We start from the raw sequence: 23378 nt of genomic DNA, 5'->3' as shown, positions 1-23378 counted from the left end.
GACAAACCGACAAAAAGCCAAAATCATGTGCCATAATTATTGATTGTTGACAAACCCAAAAAGATAAAACAAACATAAAAGTGGACGAGACTCAAATCGTATAAATAGAAATGAGGCGTTTCAATGTGCTGCTTTTTTTTCGTTCGTTTTCTTCTTCTCTAGTTTTGGTTTGTGTCGAGAGAATGAGAGAAATCGTTAATGGTTTGATGTGGCGTCGAAATCTTTGTGCTTGGTCACGTCCATGGAAAATGCGGTCAGTTTTTGGGGGGTTGATTTTGGCCACATAATTCCAGGAAAGCCAAAGTTAATCTCTTCATTTATTACCACCACTTTATAGCTTGAGCTTTTCATATCGTCGACTCTCTTTGTCATCGCTTTTTTTTCGTTGACACACACACACACACACACACACACGGCCACTCTCGCAGTTTCTTCTTCGCATTGCCTCGATCTATTGAAATGTTGGGCTGAACCGAATTTTATTACTTTGCGTCTAGTTCAATTGGATCTACTTTTCTGGTGGTGCCGATAAATTTATTAGGCCAACCGGAATATTTTTTTTATTGAGCCGCACGCATACGCAGCGTGTCATAACTAAATAGCGAAAAGCGGCACCGTTTATCAAATTACATGAATCATATACGATACAAAATGATTTGAAATCGGTTGCTAAAGGCGAGACATGTTCGATAATTGTTCGTCGTATTTTAAGATATGTGATGCGATAAAATAATGCAATAATAATCATATTCTCGCTGCCGAAACACCAATCGACCGTGTTCATTGACCGAAATCGATAAATTTTTGGTGAAGAAGACAGAAATTATCCCAAAAACAAAGCACTAGAATTCAACTGTTGCCGCACAGTTATTATAGCTGCGGATATCTTAAATTTTTAGCACGGATTTGTTGTAATAGCGTCGTTTACTTTTTTGTTGTCAACTATTTGTGTGGATGCGGTGCGCAGAACTGGTGACAGCTTGAGGCGCAACTGTGATGTCAAGTGCAATGTACCTGTTTCATGCTTTGCGGCTACTAGATTCACCAGATTAGTGAATGAAACAAAAGCTAGAGATGAAAAGAAAAAAACTCCAATGCAAACAAAAAAAATTTGACAAATAGACAAAAATCCCAAACGATGCCCACTTGCTACTTGGTATTATACCGAAATGTTAAAGACATTTCATTTCGATGGATCCAATTTTCGAGAACTGTTAAATTGTTCTATTCGAAGGTGAACAAGTAGAAACGAATGATTTTGAACGCTATAGAAAATTAGATTTCAATAGAAGATTACATTGAATTTCGAAACAAAAACAAAATGATTCGCGGCCAATGTCAATGCTAGCATTTCAAATAATCCATGCTTGAAATGTGAGCATCATAAAAAGAAGAAGCTTTTTGAAGCAAACAATTTGTGAGCCATTTTGTGGTGGAAACATATTTTCGCAGAAAAAACCTTGTGAAAACAAAATGAAAGCATTTTTCGGTAAAAAATAATTTGTTCCAATGAAAATCGCTTTTGTGCGTTTTTCTAGAAAAGAATGAAAACAAACCAGGATAAAAAAAAAATTATCAAGCGATAATGATTTGAATTTGGATCAAGTAGATTTATAAATAACGTCATGATACCACAAAAAATGGTTCGATACAATATGGTAGAACAGGTGATAGAGACTATATTATAGATATGTAGATTATAATAAAATTACGTTTGTTTCTCCATCAATTCATGTCATACAAACACATAAATCGATTTAATTATTAACGCTCAGCTTGAAATTATTCATATGGTTCAGTTTCCATGCTGAAGCATTGATTTTTTGTACATTTTACTTTGCTAAGAAGAATTTCCGGCTTTATCAGCTGATGAGTGAATTCTACGATCGACAAAAAAAAAACCGTTCATTGGTTCTCATGGAAAATGAGTCGCGTCCTCGACTGGGATAGAGAGAAAAATGCGGAACTTTTATTATGTGGCCAATTGCTGTGTACCCGTACTGGTCTTAAATTTTAAATGAGCCGACGGAAAGTTTTCAAAATTGAAACTACTGCTGCGTGGTTGTCTACTGAGCGAATGGGAAAAATCCCGAGCAGTGAGTGAATGAATTTATACTCCAGTTCACACGTATCACATATTAATAAGGGCGCTGACGCAGTATTGTGTTGTAAAGACATGATGCGATGGCTCCTGTTCATCCACATTGCCAGAACCTAAGATACTACAAAAATTACTATACCCCTTCATGAACATGATTTTTTCATCGAATAAATAGCGTCTCGCTTTTTCTGTGTGTCTCTCATATATATAAACTCTTTTTTCGTTCGTTCGCGCGCGCGGTCTATCCATTGAAATGGACACAAAAATGGTTCGCTGTGTCCATGCAGGGTTCATGTTCATGTGCCGTGCGTATGAGTATTGAAAATGCGACGACGACGACAACGACGGAGTCTTGCCACACACAACACATGATTCGGTGTGCATATATACCAGTTTGCCGTCTCAACCGATACACACTGTGAGTCATTTACATTCGTTTATATGAAATCGATTTTTCTTTCTGCTGCTACTCTCACATTCTCTTTCACTTTGCCATCCTTTCTCTCTCTCTCTTCTTTTTTTTCTCCATCTCGCACACTTCGACCCCAAAATGCGACCGGCGTTTCGTTTGAAAAGCGGAACAAAAATAATTATTGAATTCAAAACGAAGTTGTTGTTTGAAACTATGCAATGAAAAGGGATTTTGAGTCTGGTTAAGTGTTCTTTTTTGGTGCGTGTCTCATAGTTTAACTAATGAGCTAATTTCTTTCGAATGAAAGAGAAACAAAAATATCGAAGCGAAAATATAATTAGTAATTATTTCGCACTGACTCTTTGAACTCGGTAAAAGAATTTCGATTGAAATGATGCGGAAGCTTTTGAAATGCATATATGCTTTCAATTTCATGATGGAAAAATTACCACTTGAAAAAAGAAAATGAGGCCGGTTTGCGTGAGCGTACGGGTGCGTATTTTTGGATCGCGTGCTTAGATAAAATTCAAGTTTTACTTACATCGATTTTCTATGCAGATGAATTCTTGTGCGAGAAAGAGAGGGAGAGAGAGAGAGAGAGAGCGAGAGAGTGCCCGCCAAAGAAATCGACGACGATTTGTTGATGAATAATATATGTACGTAAGCAGTGAGGACATTAATTTCCGCCAGATAACTTGAAAATAGGTTTTGGATTCGCCTATGCCTCACCATGTAGTCACGATATCGAATAAATTTTTCAATCAACTCGATTTCAGCGTACCGATAACAAGGCCATCACCAAACCAAAGAATATGTATATAGTTGAATGAGAGACAGTTGATTGATAGCAATTGAAATGGAATGGCATGAATAATCACTGCCTGAAATTAGCGTTGTCAAGAAATCAGCGTCAAAATTGAGTGCGTGTGTGAGTGAATGTTTTTAGTGTGCGCCTGTGTATGAAGGTTTGTGAAAAGCCTGCGGCTGAAATGAAATTGAGTTTGAAAAACCCAGAGCATTGGAAGCCAACTAAATGAAGGAAAATATTCCAAAGATATCAAGGTTTCGCCCCATCTCTCTCACCCACAAACCAAGAAGAAAAAACGAATTCCAAACTAAACAATGTGATTCAATTTCTGTCGCCGATTAGATGAAAGCTTTTGGATCCGTTTTCTTTTTCCATCGACAAAATGCATTTTAATTTTTATGCAAAGATATTCCGGCATTTTTTCTTCCGGCATTTTTTCTTCCGGCATTTAATTTTGTCTGTGTATGCATTCGGGGACTGTGACTCTTTTTTTTCACCACATGTTCTGTGGAAAAATGTCAAAAATATGAAAGAGAACAAAAAACTAGCAAACAAAAATCCATCCGTCGATGATATCTCAATGCTATAGTATGGACCAAAGTGACAGATGTCACACGGAGGATATGACACATTTGGTTTGATTTGTATCGATGCAGTTATACTGAACTTGTAACGTTCATTTTTCTTTCCACTTTCGTCGTATCGTTCACACACTCAATCACAGCATCAGCATCACCATCGATGGATGCAATGGCACACAGCAAAGAAAAAAAAGAACCGAAAGTAGAAGGAAAAAAAGTGTCCAGATTTGGCCATAAACCAGGCAATCCAACAGCACATACACTCTATGTTTTATAATGATATTTGCATTTTCTATACGTCAGCCAGCGTTTGCCAACATGAGCATCAAAAACACGCGAAAACAATAATGACGACAGAATGAGAAAAGATAAAAAAATGGGTATATATGCATTACACAATGCACAGCAGCACATACAAAATCGAGTGGATCAAACACAACACAGCAACAATAACAATGGAAAAAAATAACACTGCTGCACAAAGTGCCCGAAAATAATATAACCAAACAAAAAGTGGATGTACACAATTCGCAGTCTGTTTTTTTTTTAATCCTCACTTTCTCGCACAAAACACACTTGGTCCGAGTTTGCTGTTGATGTTGCCTATATTATTGCTATTTGGTTATGAACACCGCACCGAAAAAAAACACCACTCTCGACACACACACGGCAATGAAAGAGAAACAACATTCGGGAGAAACGAACAAACCGAGAAAAAATAGCGACAACTACACTGTGGTTGCCTGTACCAGCAGCAGTACCACAACCGCTCTTCTGTGCGCCACGACCGAAAGAACGAAAAATTCCGAAAACGGGATTTTTGTATGTAGGATTGTAGAACAAAAGATGACACATACAGTTCGAAACACGGCAAACAAATAGTATGTTGTGTATGCTAGCACAGCATGAAGTACAAACAGTATACTCAGCCGCGTTTCGCTCTCCAGTTGGATAGAGGCGAACAACATCGACGACAACGACAACGGCTTGAGAAAAAAAAACGAGAAATATTTCGGCAACGATGATGTCGGCACACAACGATACACACTCACACACATGCAAACGAATCGGCAACGACAAAAACGCCAAAGCGTCGTTGTAATGTAGGAAAAACCATAACACACATACACACACTGAGTGCCGTGCTGTATATACTATAGAGATATGTATACTACTCTGCGAGAAAAATTCGTAATTTTCACCGACGTGCTTTGCGATATGTCATTTGAACGTTCGTTGTCGAAATGAGACAAAAGAGGTACACAGCTTTTTTTCAATGGGGATGTTTGATACACCGTAGTTCTTTTTTTTTTAAAGGAGACGACGGTGCCATCGAGGTTAACGTGTCTCTGAAAATTAAAAGTCCTCGGTAAAAGCTGTTATCCGAAACAACTGGTCAATTCTTTCTCTTTCTCTCTCTCTCTCTCTCTCTCTCTTTCTATCTCTCTATCTCTGTCTCGCTTTCTCTTTCCGACCTCTGGAGAATTTTGCCGCTTGAAAGGGCTTTTTATGGTAGTTTCTGCTGCTACTAGTGCAGTTACGCTCCACTCTATCTATATAGCATAGAATACATACACCAACAACCAGCCTATAGTATCGTGCATCGCATCACCAACACAACAGACGAGTATGTATACGAAGATAGATTTACATTCTAGACCACGGCACATTTTATCCAAATTTCCTGTCCCAACACACAATCGAAACCAAATGATAGAGAGTGGTGCAAATCTCAGTGTCTCATTTAAGTCTAAGATCGTTGTAATTGTTCCGTTGCTGTTTTCCGGAATTCATTTGTAAAATGCACGATGCGTTTGTTTTTTTCTTTTCGGGGTATTCGAAAAATTTCAACAAATATGCTCTGCTGCTGCCAGACAGGATGTACAACAACATCAAAATCCATTACACAATTCTTATGTATGACGCGGCGGGCCACCAAAGAACGCACATTCCATTCCGATGCGCATACATGCGAAGAAGAACCATCCACCGTGTATACATGTATCTCTATGTATAATATGGCACAATCGCATATTCAGTGTGCAAGGCACGAGAAGACTTGTGGAAAGAAATTCTCTCTTTCTCTGTTTCTCGTCGGTGATTTAAAACATTGTTCAGACGCTCACAAAACTTCATGAGTGTCTTCGGCAAAAAAGCGGCCGCTTTGGTGGAAAAAGGGAAGCGACAGACTAAAAATTGCCGAGATACACAAACGCAACGTTAGTGTATATGTTTGTGTGGATGTATTAAATTGATAGACTGTCCTTTTTTAATTCGTCGTTCGAGCCGGGGTGGTGAAGGGAGTGTTCGATGTAGAAACCGGCCGGACGTATATTTCAGGCAACTTTTAATCAAATTCGAAAGTTTCGCTCTCTTTAGTCTGCCACACTTCTTCCTTCCTTTTTAATTTTCTTCGAGTAATTTCATCGCCAAACTCTATGACCATTCCAACGTAATGGCGGTTTCCATGCGAAAATTTCAACGGAAACTTTATCGCTTTACAGGAAATTTATTTTGTTATTTTGAGCCATGCACAAATGAATAAAATGCGGCCGAACGTTACTGTGTTTAAAAGTCAAATTCAACTTTTGAGTGGGAAAACGAGAAAGAGAGGAGAGAAAGAGGGTAAAAGAGACAAAAGCAGAGGAGACAGATCAACATTAAAGCAACGAAAAGTTCAAATTCAAAGATGTGCCTAACTTTTTGTTACAGACAACTCGAAAATCTTAGCCTATCATTGAATTGTTCAAAAACATTTCAAACAATTAACGCGTCAAATTTTCATTAGAGGCTCATCCAATCAATCGTCAACGTCTACGTATCAATGTAATGGGGGAAGAAAAAAATATTTTCCAGACAAAGTTTCCACTTTATTTAATTCACTGTCGTTTCACTTGCGGCCAAACGCAATCGATGAAATAAAATGAAATGAAAAAGACGCAACGAAGAAGGCAAAGGCGAGGGTGGCAAAGACGAAGCAAAGAGGGAGAACGAGAGAGAAAGAGCATGGTTTCGGCTCTGGTTATCTGATATCGAACAAACAAAAAACCTCCCTTCAGTTTCATTGTGTCAATGGATTTTTCCTCTATTGATGGTACGTACGATGTTAGTATGGACGGCGTTCAGCGTTTGTACACGAATCGCAAACTGTACATTGCTGTAAAGTGCGAAGTGGCGAAAGTAAATAACTCGATTTTCGACTCTCACACTCGTGTACGACAACAGCAGCGGCGGCAGCGGCGACAGCGACGGCAGCAGCAGCAACAGCAGCCACAGCAGTGGTAGTAGCGTCAAGCGATACCATAGTATATAACAATGTACTGACAAATCGATGAAATTTGACCGACACCGATGCCATGCACACAACACACATTGTGTTTATATTGTGTGGAAATACGGTGTGAAGAAAATGTCTAGCCAGAGGGCTTATACATTCATGCCCATCTGTGCTGGAGCGTGTAGCGAGTGTGCAAAATGACATACACACAAACCATCGAAATCGGTATTCGACTACGCGAAATTAGCAACAGCAGCAGTAGCAATATGGATTGAGCATGTGTTTGTGTGTGCAAGAGAGTGAGAGAAATGGAAAGGGATAAAAGTCGCACGGATCAAAACTGAATGGAACAGAATTCTCTGAGCCAATCGCATCATCGATCATTTTTCGCGATAAAATGCGCCACAGGATGGCTAAATAAATAGAAGGGACATTGAGAGATATACCAAAATTCAAGCCTGGAAAAAAATTGTTGCAGCTGAAATGATGAGGTTTCATATAGTTTCCTATTGAATGAATCTGGGGAGAAATAAAAAGCAATTCGAAACATTCTTCGATATTGTCTTGTGCTGCTGGCGTTCATTTTTGTTCAGCTGCCAAGAAATTCTCGCCGTTTTTCGTCTCTTTCTATCGCTCCGCCATTATGAATCATTATTATTCGGTTGGCTTTTTCACATCCACATGCACACAACAACATATTAATTCATTTGATTTTATCGTCAGTCGTTCGGTCGATCATTCTACCTCGCTCGCTCTTTTTTCTCCTTTTCCCACTTGTATGGCTTTCGGGGCTGCATTTGTTTGCCAGGCGATAATAAACGGATTACAACCAAATGGTTTTAATTGTATTTGCACAGTACAAATAAAATGTAAATTCACCATGGAATGCAGTCGAAATCATTAGAAAGATTTTCAAGCAAACACCGAATACCCGTTTCCGAGACCAAACATTTCCATTGCGAGCAGCGGCTGCCATGCAATCAAACGTGTATTTTTGGACACAAGTGGAGAGGTAAAACTATAAACTCCCCCAAAGTATACGTTTCATTCATCTCGCTCACTCATCCACCCACGTTCGTACAGAAAATACTCATTGGGCTACAACAAAAACACAAAGAACGCTTTTACGACAACAAGATGAAAATCAATCAATATCAGCCGACAATTGTCTTTTTCAGTCGTTCACGAAACACTGAAATCAAATTTCAATGAACACAGTTTCGAAATCAATTGATTACGTTTCAATTATTGTGTCGGTTTTTGCTTTTGTTGCTAGATGGGAGCTCTCATGGGTCATGCTAAGTGAACGATTTAACGAGCAGCGGTCGACCAACCGAATTGGTTTAAGTGAGAGACGAGTTTGTATGTGTGGGTGTGTGAGAGAGAGTGAGTAGGAAAAAGAGTGAAGAAGACCCAAAGAGGGAGAAAGCAAAAGAGCGAGGAAGGCTCAGAATAAAAGAGAATAAACGAGCAAAAAAAAGGCCGCAGAGAGCAAAGAAACAAGAGACTAGAGAGCAAATACTACTTCGAAAGGGAAAATACAAAGCGTTTCGAAATTGTAGAATAAAATTGGATTTTTGTCGAGTTTTCAAGAGGAACATTTCTTCAATGGATTGTCTTTGTTGCTTTGAAACCATATTTCAGCAATATAAATTCGCTTGGACCCCCCCTTCCCAACCCAGAAGATTGATGTACCGAAATGTCTTGATTTTCCACATATTTATCTCTTTTTCTCCATTCCTCTTCCCCCTCTCTCTTTCTGTAGCCCTTTAAGTGCTTACCTTTTCCATTCAAGTGATAAGATGCTCCAAGAAAATATTCGCATTATTCTCAAGAGTGGATTTCATTGGGTGTTTTGATCAAGAGTTCCTGCGGTATTGAACGATGTGTTTATGGGGAATGAAATTGTTAGATCGACGAATTTTAGTGGCGATTTCAATGATAGAGATAGAGATAGAGAGAGAGAGAGAGAGAGAGAGAGAGAGAGAGAGAGAGAGAGAGCGTCCTCTACTAAAGTATTCTTACTTTGCACATACACTGAGAGAGAGAGAGAGAATATTCAGTGATTTGTGTACTTGGATTTGACATGGAATGATTCGTCCAGACATCACTTAAATTCATAAGGTTGGATTTGTGGCATGGATTGGTTTATGCGGCATTCTTTTTATCTCTATCACACTCCCAGTCGACGGATATGGCCGAATTCGCTGTAGCGAATTGATGATAATCATAAAATTGAGGTGGTTGCAAATGGTACTTGAGACCATTTTTTCCCTTCTTCTCTATAAATATCGCAATTGCATTGCAATGGAATGGCACATCTTTGCAATTTGTGCGAATTTATGTGCTATATGAATGCGATGGCTGGCCGACAATGGCGTGGGTTCATTCTTCATGTAAATTGTCTGCATTATTTACTGATAAAAGGGTATTTGGTCAAATGAGATGTGCTCTTGAAAATTCCAAACGATTTTCGGTCGGTTGGTCTGAATTCGTGCTTCGTGCAATCGAAGCCAAAATCACATAGCCGACATACAAGGAAAAAACGAACATTTCGAATCGAATCGATAAAACATTTATGGTTATAAATGGTCATTGGTTAAATCTATTAAGGTGTTCGTTTGTCTCAACGAGACGACGATGGGGCACTTTTATCGAAAGCCAGATAGTCATGTCACGCTACCACACACACACATACAAACACACACACATGTCGGACGGACTATTTTGATTGTGTAGTGAAGACTGAATATTATGACCATCGATGTGAAATTTTGACTGGTCATTTTACGTCATTAGACGATGATTTCAGCACGCATTCGGTTTGTGCATTGAATTGAGATGATCAAATGCAAACGACCACCGAAATGTTATACACGCACACAATACACTCAACCGTCTTAGGCATTTTTGAGGCTCGAAAACGACAGACTCGGTCGAAAACGTTGTTGCCATGATAAAACTATTATGAGACCCATAAGCACATACACAGAAAGAGAGGGAGAGACAAGGACAAGAGGTACAGAGACACAAGCATTCATTCCACTTTAGCACATTCGAACAACGAACCATTTATCTCTTTCTCTAATGGTTCCACTTTTGGCTTGTGTCTTTCGGCAGCTCACAGGGTGCGGTATTTACGCGTTGGGTTAACTGCTAACCTCGAACAGTATAAATGACAACGAATTCATATGTACGCAAACATTGACTTTATATGAGTATAAGAAATCTCCACCGACACTTAACCATATTTTCCATGTGTTGGTGTGTTGAAATTCAATTTTTTGTTCACTTTTTCGTCGCTCTCTTCCTCTCTCGGTATATTGTTTCGTCGTTTCATTACGAAATCTCTGTGTGGCAGCGGTTTTCACTCATCCCAAAATGCGGGCGGCAACCGAATCATTTAAGTTTATCATCAGAAATCTAATGCGCGTCTTCTACTCCTTTTGCCCGACGTGCGACACACACACACACACTCTCTCTCTCTCTCTCTCCCGCAAACTAGTGACATTACACACTTAAATGCACATCGCAAACATACAACCGACCAAAAACCATTACGACACACAAATAGCTTCCAATCATAAATAAACGCAAGCACCGACCGAAATGATACGATCGTTGTTGATTCTTTACTGCAATTTTACGTCCCAACGAGAGAGAGAGAGAGATACAATCCATAAATTATTGGATAAATTGTATGCTCCACTCTGCAACATTCTATTGCCACTGTTCATAAATTGAACGGTTGAAATTTTCGTGTCTGCGAGTGTGTGAGATACAATGTAACCAGAGCAAGATAAGTTTCGTGACGATTTAGAAAATTGGTCGTGCTACTAATGAATACGTAGGTGAATCACTGTTATGCGGGTCAGGCATTTTTTTTTGTTTTCATCGAAATCTATAGCATTCTAAATGATTCAATGCTATCTAGATGATACCATGGAATTTTTTATTACCGAAACATAGCAGTTCTCCTTTTTTTCTTAAACGTGCCACGAAAAATTCCATTCCAATTGCACGCTCTCTATGTTTTATTGAGAAAAATTTCATTTCCATTGAAATTTTCTTCAGAAAAATTCGATTTTATCCATATTTTCGTACCTTTTTTTTTGGTCTGGATCCCTTTTCCAGATGACCTTCCGTTTTGAAATTTAATTTGTCACTTTTTTCGCTTTCGTTCTGTCTTTTTTTCCTCATCTTTGCTAGTTTTGCTTTGTTCTAAATTCATTTCCATTCTTTTGTTAATTTTTTCATTGTCCTCTTTTTCATTTTCAAAAAGTCTACTAAATATCGATTACAGTCAGTTGCAACTGGATTTTTTTTGTTTTCATGAAAAAACAAAATTTAATTGAACAATGTAACGTTGTTACACGGCAGATTTTTTTTCTCTTTGCTTTCGCCTTAGCACACAAAAGCTGGTTTGAACTGTCCAACATTGTTGTTGGCAAAATCGTAATTAGTTTGATACCTGACAAAATTGAGTGAGATTTTAATTTGAAAGGTCAAAAATGCCATGCAGCCCAAATAGGAGTTAATTGGATTGAAAGTTCGAATGAATATTGCACAGCTCATCCGGTCACTGTAAGTTCATTATTCAAATGGTGCCAATCAATCGATTGCACTATCGTTCAATGGCGAAAACTTGATTTTGTCTATTTATTTATGCATATTTGCCATCGATACGGTGCTACCGATTTCCGTTTCAACCATTGTTTGTTTTGTTCAACAAATTTATGTATGCGGAACAATGTGCGCAATTTTTTTGGAAACGGAAAAATCCTGACAACAAGAAAAATTGCCAATATCCTTTTTCATTATTATTAATCGAGGCAGAGAAAAAAAACACACACAGTTCCACTCGATGCAAATGTATGAATGGAGGATCAAGACAAAAAAAAAACGCGTATAAACAAATTGAATCAACACATTTGCATTCCATTCGATGGTGTCTGTGTTATTTGAAAGATAATGAATGGTTTGATAAATAGAGAATACGGAGAGGAAAAAAATCGCGGGCGGCTCAACTGTAATTTGTTCAGTTCGAGCATCATTTTCCTACTGCATTTCACCTCACTCTCGCCAATCTGATCAATATTCAATTCGATCTGGATTGCAATTTTCCGTTTTCTGTTTTGTCATTCCACTACTCCTTTCTCATGCACATTTTCTCTGCGTGGGCTTTGTTCTCGCTTCCTTTTTTTTCGATAATAAATTTATTCATTTTATTTGAATGGAACCGTTGAAACCGTTCTTTTCCGAAAACCATTTGGAATTGATTCTTGATGATGAAAACGGTTTATTTGTTGTTGAGTGCTTTTTCACCCTCCCACCCATTTGAATCGCATGAATTTGTCTCGTTTTCTCGTTCACGACTTTTAATTTCAAATTAAAATTGTTCGGTAAAATTGTGATGCAAATTCGCCATGGTGCGATAATGAAAAACTCGAGGACAACAACACCAACGATGGAAAAAACAGGACCAATTGATTTTTGGTCATACAGTGAAAATATCGGTACGAACCCCAACTAAGCGCCGCCGATTGTTTCTCTAATCACTGTCTTCGCAATGCCAAACAGTGGCCAGTTGAATAGATTTGAATAGCAAATGATTTGGTGCACCGAGTGCGCGCGAGGGAAAATACGGGAGACAGAAAGATGCGACGGCAGCAGCAGCAAGAGACGGGCATGAAATGGAATTGATTCTATTTTGCATAAAATATTTGCATTTATGGCTGAGACAAGAGGTCTTTAAAACGAGTAATAATAAATAATGATTTCCCTCGCTCTCTACCATCCAACATTCGCTCCCAATCCAATCGGCGTCGACAGTTTGCGTATGACTTCATATTTTATCGCTTTTTAAGCGAGTCTTACGTGCACACCGCCTGTACACAAATATTGATTTCGAATAATAACGCTCACTCTTTCTCACACCCTATCTCGCTCTCACTCTTTCGCTCGCTCTATGCCGCATCTTTTGTTCTCCACTCGGGGCTCCGTTATCATACCGTTTGCATTTTGTAGTTTCTCTTTTATTTGAAAAATGAAACAACAACCGAGCAACGGCTATACAATTTCCAGTTTGCATAGATGAATTCACAGCCAAAATCCGATGACGTGCCAAACAATGAAAGTCTATTTTGAATAACAACAAATGACGCGACGGAACTTGTTAATTAACAAATGACACAAGAAGGAACTTTGATCAGCCAACAGTTTTTGTCGTCTATCCTTTTCCATGAGTGTGGCTCGTTCTTTCTATTCTCATAATCACCCTCTTTCCCTCGATTTAATTCATTGCTCTCGAATTTTTCCTCCCAAAAAAGCGCATTTAATTCGGTCTGGCTACGATCACCCTAACATTATATGATAATATGCAATTTGAATGGTCTCCATAGTTTTAGACCGCATCACATTGAATTTATGTATATCAGAGGTAAAAACCAACCCCATTTGGCTGCTGCTTTGATAAGACTACTTTGCATTTCACCCACCTACTTTGCATAATACAGACACATAAAACTACCTTTTTTTCCTCTCCCTGTCGCATACCGAAAATGTGACACATCCACGTGGAATTCTTCCAATACTTTTTTATGGACGCGTTTTTTTCTATGAAGAACAAGAATATGAAACTTCGACCAATGTACCCTCGAACAAAATTTCTCCGATGAGAAATCATCAGTCAATCGGTTTTTTGTTCGAATTTCAATCCAAAAATTCGACGCACTGATTTAGTATGACTTGTGACAGCTTTTGGAAATTATCCTAATCCGTTAATTTGTGGCAAAGTTTAAATTTAATTAGCAACCAACGCAAACGGATATTTGAGTCACACCGAGAATTCAGTGGAACTTGAAGTGAAATCAATTGGGTTTACACTTTGATGGTTCAATTTTCAAATAAACTTGTCTCACGTTCGGAAGTTTCCAATTTCTTGGAAATCCATTTCAGACGGGATCGAATCCATTGTACAAAACTTGGCAAATTTTCCATGAAAATCCCGCCCGTGGAACTTTGAGCTCGAGTTTATTGAACTTACGAGAAGCCATTGATTGGCCGTGTGCAAATTGCTTCTGCTGCTGCTACTTTAGTATACTGATGCTACTGCTGCTGCTGCTGCTGAAATTTCATTCGTTCGCATAAATTGCGAATCCATTATTCAATCATGTAAAACATTTGCATTTCATTGATAGTTTATTTGTTGGCGTAAATCCATTCCCCGATGCGCCGGTTTGACCCTTTTCTCAAATGGACGTTTCAAACGGAATTTTCAAAGTTATCAAATCAATTACATAGAAAAGCACATTCACAATATTCACGTTTGAATACACGGATGAGGTCGGAATGAGGATTTTCATAAAAAAAACATTTCTCAATGCAACGCGAAGATGAAGGAAATAAGAAAAACAACAGCAGCGACAGCAGCAGCAGCAGAGTTGAATTGAATTCGTCGGAATGATTGAAATGTACGTATTTTAAAGCTAGAGCCCAGGCGGACAGAATGTGAATCGAAAACGTGAATGAAAGCTAAAACGAGACGAAGATAGTGAGAAAGAAAAATGAACAAAAAAAAAAAAAATCGAACGAAAAAAAGTTTAGAAAATGGATATTTGCGAGCGAGCGAATGAGCAATCGATCGATCCAACGGAATGAGACACACAGCATAAATTTCAATTTAACTGTTGCCAAGTTAAAATTAGTTTTAATTCGAAAATCCAATGCGAATAAATTGATTCGGAGCAATTCCGGCTCTCTCTCTCTCTTGTGGCATTCTTTAACTAGCAATAAAATGCGAAACCAATAAATTAATCAACCAACTAAGCGATTAATGCAGAAGCAAGTGTGTGTGTGCGCCCACTAAATATCGCTCATTTCACTGCTGTTCGACTTGAAAATTGAATTAGATCTCATTGCACGGCTGCATAATAAATATGAAATATTTCATGCTGTCGCTGTAGTACTTAATATATAAAATGTGAGTAATCTGTTTGGAAAGCGGCGAGCATTATGTCGAAAAAGTTTAAAATCTAAATATCACATTCATAATTGAAATGGCAGGGCGAGGTGAGAGAGATTTCTTCTAAATTAAACATGCCAAGCTTTTTGAAATGGCAAACAACACCAAAAAAAGAGCAACGAAACACTTGAATGAAATGAACAAGTGCGTTTTAATTATTTGCATGTGCAAAGAAAAAGACACGAACGAGATAATGATTTGCAAAAGCAAAACAACAACGACGACGACGACGAAAACCGACGCGAAAACAGGATTAATTTTCTTCAGTCAGTGGTAGATTTATGGAAAGAATTTCATCAAATTAAAAAAGCAAATCAATGCCATTGCTCATTGCGTCAAATGGGTGTATTTCTACCAGGGCAATCATTATTATTTAAGCCCTATTTTTGTTACTGTCTCTCACTTTTTTTTTGTTTTGTTTTGTTTGTTTCTTCAATTTTCCCTGTCTGCCGCTGTTGTGACGTGTGTCTTTTTCTGTTTGTGTTCAATCGCATCATCCGCTGATTAGCATCGGCACTTTAGATATAATTCAATAAACAGCGCGCAATGATTTTCGTCATTTTTTCAACACCATCGACCGAGACTGTTTCCAAGTATCATTGTCATTGTGCGGGTGCTCATTTGGATTACTTCAATTGGCTCTAGTGCGATGAGTTTGAGCATATAAGCATTTTTTTTTATACATATATATATATGTTTCATTGTTTTGCTTGTTTGCTACCAAAAAAGCAACAAACAAAGAGTACCGAGCATCAATAAGAAGTAAGACTAATGCTAAAGTGAACGATGTTGCTATAACGAACTGAAGAAGAAAAAATTCATTATGAACGTATTACGTAAGAAAAACAAATCATTAAAATCATCGGATCATATGGAACAGCATAACATTTGGTAGGCCACTCGTCAAACCGGAACAATGTGAGCAAGAACAGGAAGTGAACCAAGAGATAGAACCAAGAGCAAACACACGATTCGGAAAATGACAAATTGCAGCAGCCATTGTAATTTAATTTGATTTTTTTTTATAGATAATTTGAATGGATCTGCTCGATATATGCGAAGGAGAGTCGGATTTTTTTTTTGTCGGAATCGAACCGTGAACTTGTTCACATTTACTGGCAAGCAAGTAACCCATGACGATGATGGTAGCATCTATACTAACACGATAGCAAAAAAAAACTGCCAAAACCATATCGTTTTTTGATCCAACGGCTTGGAATCGATACTTGCTGTAGCGCGAGTGGCAATTTATAAATATAAAAACGAATGAGAGGCGACAATAAACACACACACACACACACATAGGCCAATGTTGTATGGTTTCTGCGTTGGCGTGTCCAAAATAACAACCGAAAAGAAGCTTTTCCATAACAATGGCCATGTATGTGATTGATAGTGCAAAGGAGCGAGCGAAAGAGTGAACGGTAGCCAATCCAATCGCGTGCTGTTGCTCTGATTTCGTAAATAGACGCCACACAGCTGTCGATCAAGCTCATTGATAAAGTGTCAAATTTAGATGAATCGCAAATCATTGAATTTCAAATTGGTGAAATTTGGTCAACCAGTTGATCGAATTAAGCGAGGAGAGAACGAAACGATACAACAAAAAGAGTCAGTGGAACTGGTCTAAATGACGCGATATTTGAATGACGTTGATCTCGTGAACGAAAAATTGCAATAAATTTTTCGGACGTTAGTGTTGCGCGATTGGTTTTTTTGTCTCTTTATTCTTCTTCTCCTTCTTTCTCAGACTGCCTTGATCCATATGACATTTTCAATGATGCTTCGACGAAGAGCAAAACCATATGCAAATTTTATGAGCGAGAGACTGTACTCTGTGTATATGTTTGTCGACGCACGGGTCCAATTACGTCATTACGAGAGAGAGAGAGAGAGAGAGAGCAAAGGCATTAGAAGCGAAAACGCGTTATCGGCATTTATCTGTCATTAATTTGGCAACTGGTATGCAGTGGAAATGTCGAATTAGGACAAATGGCAGACATTGTATGCGATCGTGTATGTTCAATCTCTCTGTTTCTCTTTCTGTCTGTATGTGTGTCTCTTTATCTATTCGGTGCCAATGGCACTCGTCGAATCTCCGTGCATTTAATTCGTTTGTTGATGTTAATGTGTGTGCGCTCGCTCGCTCGCTCGCGATGTTTTTATCTCGTCACTTTTTTTCTCTCTCGCTTCTCTGTATATTTCTATTATTATTATTGTTTGCCGGGTTCTTAATGGTTTTGGTTGTTGGCCGCTTATTACGCTCACCTTGAAAACATTTATCGAACCCACACTTTTTTCGAAGTCAGCGAATACTGCGGTAATCTACGGCGCACTACATGTATGAAACAAAAGGACAGTTTTTCAAGTGGTAATTGTTCGTGGCCAATCGACAAATCGACTACATTTTTTTTGTGTGTCTAGCGAAGCATATACATGTATCGCTAATCGAAACCATATTCAGTTGTGAGCGCCGAAATACTAATTGAATTCAATTGAATGTGTCTGTGCGTTTTCCGTATGGAGGGGGGGGGAGAGCGTGCGCGCGCCCAACCAAGCGCACGTACTCAACTACGCGCTCGAAGAGCCAAGAGACAAGAAACAAAGCACAGAACGCATTTCCAATTACAAGCAATAAAGACATCAGCGGCTTGTTATGTGTATTTATTTTTCTTCGTTCAAAAAAAAAAAAAATTAAAATGTACTCATTCGCCAGGCAAAGACATTCCAGGGGGAGTCACGAATTATTCGCACGTACACAAGCCAACACGCATACACACAGGCAAATCAAAATTCGCATACTCGTGAACATTCGGCCAACCGGTCGTCTTCGCAGTGTGTGCATTTGAAAACGCCTCAGCAACTGTAACTAATTAAAAATAAGCGGCGATTGCGATTCGTTTTCTCTGGTTGAAAAGCACTGCTTGAACTCTAAGACAGTTTATCCCGGTTTGATTTGAAAAGTTTTCCCATTTTGGAAAATTAATCATTTATTTTCGCCATTCCGGAATGAATCTGCAAATTGACACAAACAAAACGTCTATCTCATATTGTGACGGAAGAAAGAGAGCAACAGAGACTCTCACACACATCGCACTTATGAATTACAATCCATGATGTCGCTACATTTGCTGCTGCTGCTGCTGCTGTGGCCACATTTGTTGTATGTGATTGTGCCTCTTCATATGTGCGCCTGTGTTTTTCTTCGTCTCGTTCGCGCCGCTTCGCATTCATAATGCCTTCCAATTCATTTGTGTGTGCAGTTTTGCGTTTGCAGATAGGAGTCTGAGCCTCTACAGGCTCAAACAAACAATGTTTGGCTGTATCGGGTGACGCGATTCTCTTTTCGGATGCCGTTTTTGTTGCTGCTGTTGTTGTTGGCATTTGCAACATTGTTTGCGATTGAAATGTGTGCGCTCTCTGAACTTGTCCGTTTTTTCCTTTCAAAAGCAAACGAGAGAGTGAGAGAGAGAGAGAGAGAGAGAGAATGACAAGCACATCCTCTTTTGTATTCATCACAAAATGAATGTCATTTCGTTTTCATTCGAAACTCTTTGACTCGTTCGTACCCTAATATTCGTGTCTATCAACATTGTTAATGACTATCGACTGGTTTATGACTTTTTCTAGTGCAGTTGACGAAAAAAAAGAGAACCAGCTGCAATCTTCGAAAAATTGGCCGAATAAAAAGCGAAAAACTGCGCCTGATACGCAGATAGATAACGTCGCAATTTCACATATACATATTCTTTCAGTCTAATAATGGCACACACAAATGTGATCGTGTTCCTTTTTTTTAAATTTTGCGATGATTTTTTTTTTATTTATCAAAATGACAAATTGGTCATCTCCTGAAGAACATTGATCGATTAGCGAAATAGCTTTCTTGAAAATGTCATCGCAGCGATGCGGCTCAAAATCAGTTGTCTATCTTCTCGATTTGATCAGATCGATTGTTCAAAACTAATTAAGCTATAACATTTAGATTATTCGTTTCCTTTTTGGCTATTTCGCTTTCGCTCTCCTACTTTGTCTCGCGCGCGTTCTCTTAACTTTTTAAAAAGTTTGTTGGAATTAATGCGTGTTTCGAATCTTGAACTCGTTTTTTTCCGCACTCCCAAGAACAACACAATTCTCGCGATCAGATGAACATTGGAAACGGATGATCGAACAATGCACGGAAATATATATTGTGTATTTTATCCGATCGTTTTTTTCTTCTTCAAATTTTTTGCTTTGTGGTTCTTTCCTTCTCTCCATTTAAACCGAGCTAAATGTTCTGGGGCTTTGTACACACATGAATCGCGTTCAAAGTTTCAACTTGAAACTTAATATCGCGCCAAAAAAAATGATTGTTTCGATTTCACAATATTATCAAAGCCCCCATTGTAATGATAATTCCATCGTTTTACTCCTTCTTTCTCTCTCTCTGTCTGTTTGTCTCTTCCTTCTCGCCAAAATTTGAACACAAACTCTAACACACACATACACACACGCTGTCTCATTCGATAATAAAATTCAGCACAGAATATGCAACCAGATTGTCATCATTCAATCGATAATTTTGTTGATAAACACAAAAATAGATTAATTGATTATTCAATAGCGCGGCACAAGCGTTGAGACGAAGAGAAAAAAAAAACTATAAATACGATAAATTGAATGAATCCTTTTTTCCCCCTTGTACGGCATTTGGTTAAAAAAAAGTCATTTGATCAGTCGATTGGTTGCCTGGTTGGTGGCTTTGGAATTCGTTTGTCAAAGCTTTTTCGGCATTGCAAACACTTGAAAGATTATGCATGTACGTAACAACAATTAAGACGTGTGAAAAGGTTTAGCGTGCGATAGAGAGCATTCGACCGTACAAACCGAGTGCAAAGCAATCGCAACCGAAAAAAACAACAACAGAAACCGAAACAACAACACTGAGTCGAAGAATTTTTCAGATGTTTGGCATTTTACTTAGAAGAACACATAAATTATTGACTGACGTCTGTCTGTTAATACTTACTTTAAGTTAGGTCGTTTCTTTCTCTCTCTCTCTCTCTATCACGGCGGCCTCTATCACGGCGGCTAAACGTCAAAATCGTTTTTTTTTCGCTCGATGAGACAAACTCACAAAGTTGCACCGCAAAATTATTCGTACACCGCGTATAGCAACACACCGATTGAAAACATATCACAAACGAGAGGCGGCAAAAAAAGACACTCGCACAAAATACACAGAGAGAGAATCCACTAAAAAAGAACCACTGTCAGAATAGCGCACACAAAAAGTAAGGAAAAAAAAAATCTGAGCAGTGCAAATTGAATGAATTGAAAAAAAGGAAAAACTTCGCGAAACCAAAGCACTAAAAATTATACGTAAGTGAATCGAAGAAGCCCAGCGGCACAATCAAACACATGTGTTTGTAGCATTTATTTTTACTCGATGTGTTATACTCTCTCTCTCTCACTCACTCACTCTCAATCTTTCTCTCTTTTTTCTTCTGAATATTTGCGTTCACTGTTTCTGCGATTGGTTTGGCGTTGCTTTCTTTCTGAAACTGATGTTCCTGTTGGCCTTTTTTTCTTCTTCTTTTCCTAATTTTGTGTGTCACTTTTCTTCTTTCGCTTTCATTGTCTTAATTTGTCAGTTGTTCCATGTCTCCTTGTTTGGTTGACTGTTGATTGGCCGTGATGATGATAATTAATACAATTCAAACAAGAATGAACCGAGAAAAAAAAACCATTCTCTCGCTCGTCTTATATTTTGTTCTCGTGGTGTCGTTGGCTGCGACTATAATTATTTAGCCGTACACACGTTTGTACACACAATGACACGCGCTTTCAATATAATTCACGCACATGACACAATCATCATCTTTACTCAATGCACACGCATTGAATCACAAAACTGTGCGATTCGTACACACAAAACACTAAACGACCGACAGAGAAAAATTCACTCTCTGCTGCGGATCACAACACACAAGAAAGGCGAAGCGCGCACAGCAGAGAAGAGAGTGAAATGAAGAAGAAAAACAAACGGCAGAACCGAACTGAATTCACTTTCTTCGTCGTTGGCTTTTTCCCTGCGTTTCGAATATATATATATATTTTGCTTGGTTTTTTTCTACTCTCTCTACTGCTGCTGCTGTTCCTTTCTTTCGATTCAACTTCTCCTTTGCGGTAGCTTACACTTTTTTTTATTCACTTTATTTGTTTGGTTGGTCGAAAGGCTCTTTCCTCGATCAATTATTTAGATTGTTAGCGGTATGCTCCCTCTCTCTCTCTCTGGCTCACCGCCTAATTGCCCAATTTGTCTGACTGGCTGAGACAAAATTGTGGCTCAGCGCTTATGTTTATCTTACTTTTTGTTTCGGTTGCTAACGTCTTCGTTCGCTTCGAAAATGCTGTGTCGTTGCGCCTGCTGCCTTTTGTTATTCAATAACTTTATCGGCCGACCATTATCGAAACTGAGAGTGTGAAAAAAAAAATAAGGATTTTATAATATTGCGATATTTTTCCCGTCCACTTTGCGTGAAAATGATACAAGAAATCGATTTCGTTTCTCTTTCTCTCGCCGATGTATGCGTGTGTGTGAATTGTTATTGTGTGAAGGAAGGAATAAAAAAAGAAGATCCGTTCATATGAAATCGCGGCACAGCCAAAACTAGCGATAGGAAATTCAAAACCGAAAGGGAACCAGCAACAGAGCTGAAACAGATACACACCACACACCAAAAACGTTGAACGAACGAAAAAGAATAAAAAAAAATGTTTAAATTCCGAATTCTTGTTGCTATTTTTTTTTTTTTTTCGCTGATGTTATGGTTGGTTGGCCATTTCGTTCTCGGTTTTAGTTCACCCAATGCACACACCACCGTGTGTACAAAAAGGAGAAAAAGGTTATACACACTACACGCCGACTTTTAAGAAATGTATGCAGGAACAACACCGAATATCACCGAAAAAAGTGTGACGAGCGAGCGAGCGAGCGAGAGAGAGAAAGAGCGCGCAAGCGAACGAATTTAAAACCACGAAATAAAAAAACACACACAACAGTGTCTATATAAACGGCAACCAATGAAGATGACAACAACAATATGAAGAAGAAGAAGAAAAAAAATATACCGATTATAAAAGATGGCTGATGATGAGTTTAAATTGAGTGAGACATACGAACAGTAACTCCACACTTTAAATACTTATTATAGTTCGCAAAAATTCTATGTGATTTGTATAATATTTTTTCTTCTGTCTCTATCTGATTCGCTTTTTACTGCTGCTCCTCTGAGAGTCGGCTGCTGCTATTGTTGTTGTTGCCAATCGCGCCGCGTTATGTGTATTCCTTTTCGTTTATTTGATTGCTTTCGTTTTTATTTGACTGTTATTTCTGTGTGATTTTTTTTTCTCTGTTGCTGCTTCGTTTTTCGGCAATTGGTTATGCCGCTGTGTGTATACGGTTTGCAAATTCATTGCTTTGTATGATTAGCATGTGTATATTATAGCACAACTGAATTTGCGACGCGGCTGTGCCTGTACCTTACACAACATTAGAACATCGATGACAGAGAATTCGCAATTTACCGAACAAACGATTCAAACACATGCAGCAAATACACGAAAAAACAACGAGAGATAGGTCTTGGTTTTCGAATCCACACGGCTTTTTTTTCCACGATGCGGTCTCTGCATGAATGACGACACAGGCTTCAAGTGCGCGTATGTATGTGTGTATGTGTGAAACCCATACGATAGACCGAGACAACAAATCTCGACCAACCGAACCAACACGCATCGACTGTGTGTATTTTTTTGGCGGCGGCAACGATGATGGCGTTTTACGAATGTGCAAATTATCGCTCACATTCACGCTACCACGTTCTCAATCACACATATAGAGCGCGCACACTCTAACACATTTGCGAATCATTTTGCGACTTTGCCGAATGACGGCGGCATATTGCACGCGCGAAAAACCGTCCACCGTATGGGATGCTCTTCCATTTAGCGTCGTCATACGTGTATGCGTGGCACGGCGCGCGCGTCTGTATGTGTTTTTGCCAATTTTCGCCGCTCTATACTCCGGCTGTGAATGACAAAGAAAACGGTAGTTTTTTTTCGCTGATGCCTGCTATAAACCACGATGAAAGCACACAATACCATTTTAATATTCGAATGAACGATCCCG

General features: G+C 38.7%; 1 protein-coding gene across 23 annotated transcripts in view; it reads right to left on the bottom strand.

The window, feature by feature from the left end:
• LOC129574628 (zinc finger protein OZF-like) overlaps nucleotides 1-23378 on the bottom strand; it is a 42133-nt gene that overhangs the window by 18235 nt on the left and 520 nt on the right. For 4 of the 23 annotated variants that reach the window (XM_055456886.1, XM_055456895.1, XM_055456897.1 and 1 more), the window contains exons 1-2: nucleotides 22319-22747; nucleotides 20214-21660 (exon numbers count right to left, since the gene is read on the bottom strand). The exons of 1 other annotated variant lie outside the window; for it this stretch is intronic. The gene's annotated coding sequence lies outside the window, so the exon portion shown is untranslated. Of the gene's footprint in view, nucleotides 1-20213; nucleotides 22248-22318; nucleotides 22990-23378 lie in introns of those variants that run through there. 18 more of the 23 variants (XM_055456902.1, XM_055456907.1, XM_055456911.1 and 15 more) reach the window with 11 other exon arrangements.

Source organism: Sitodiplosis mosellana, unplaced genomic scaffold (genome assembly GCF_009176505.1).
Source record: "Sitodiplosis mosellana isolate CC-2019 unplaced genomic scaffold, AAFC_SMos_1.0 Smas_scaffold_6165, whole genome shotgun sequence".
NCBI lineage: Eukaryota > Metazoa > Arthropoda > Insecta > Diptera > Cecidomyiidae > Sitodiplosis > Sitodiplosis mosellana.
This window is presented reverse-complemented; position numbering and strand designations above follow the sequence as displayed.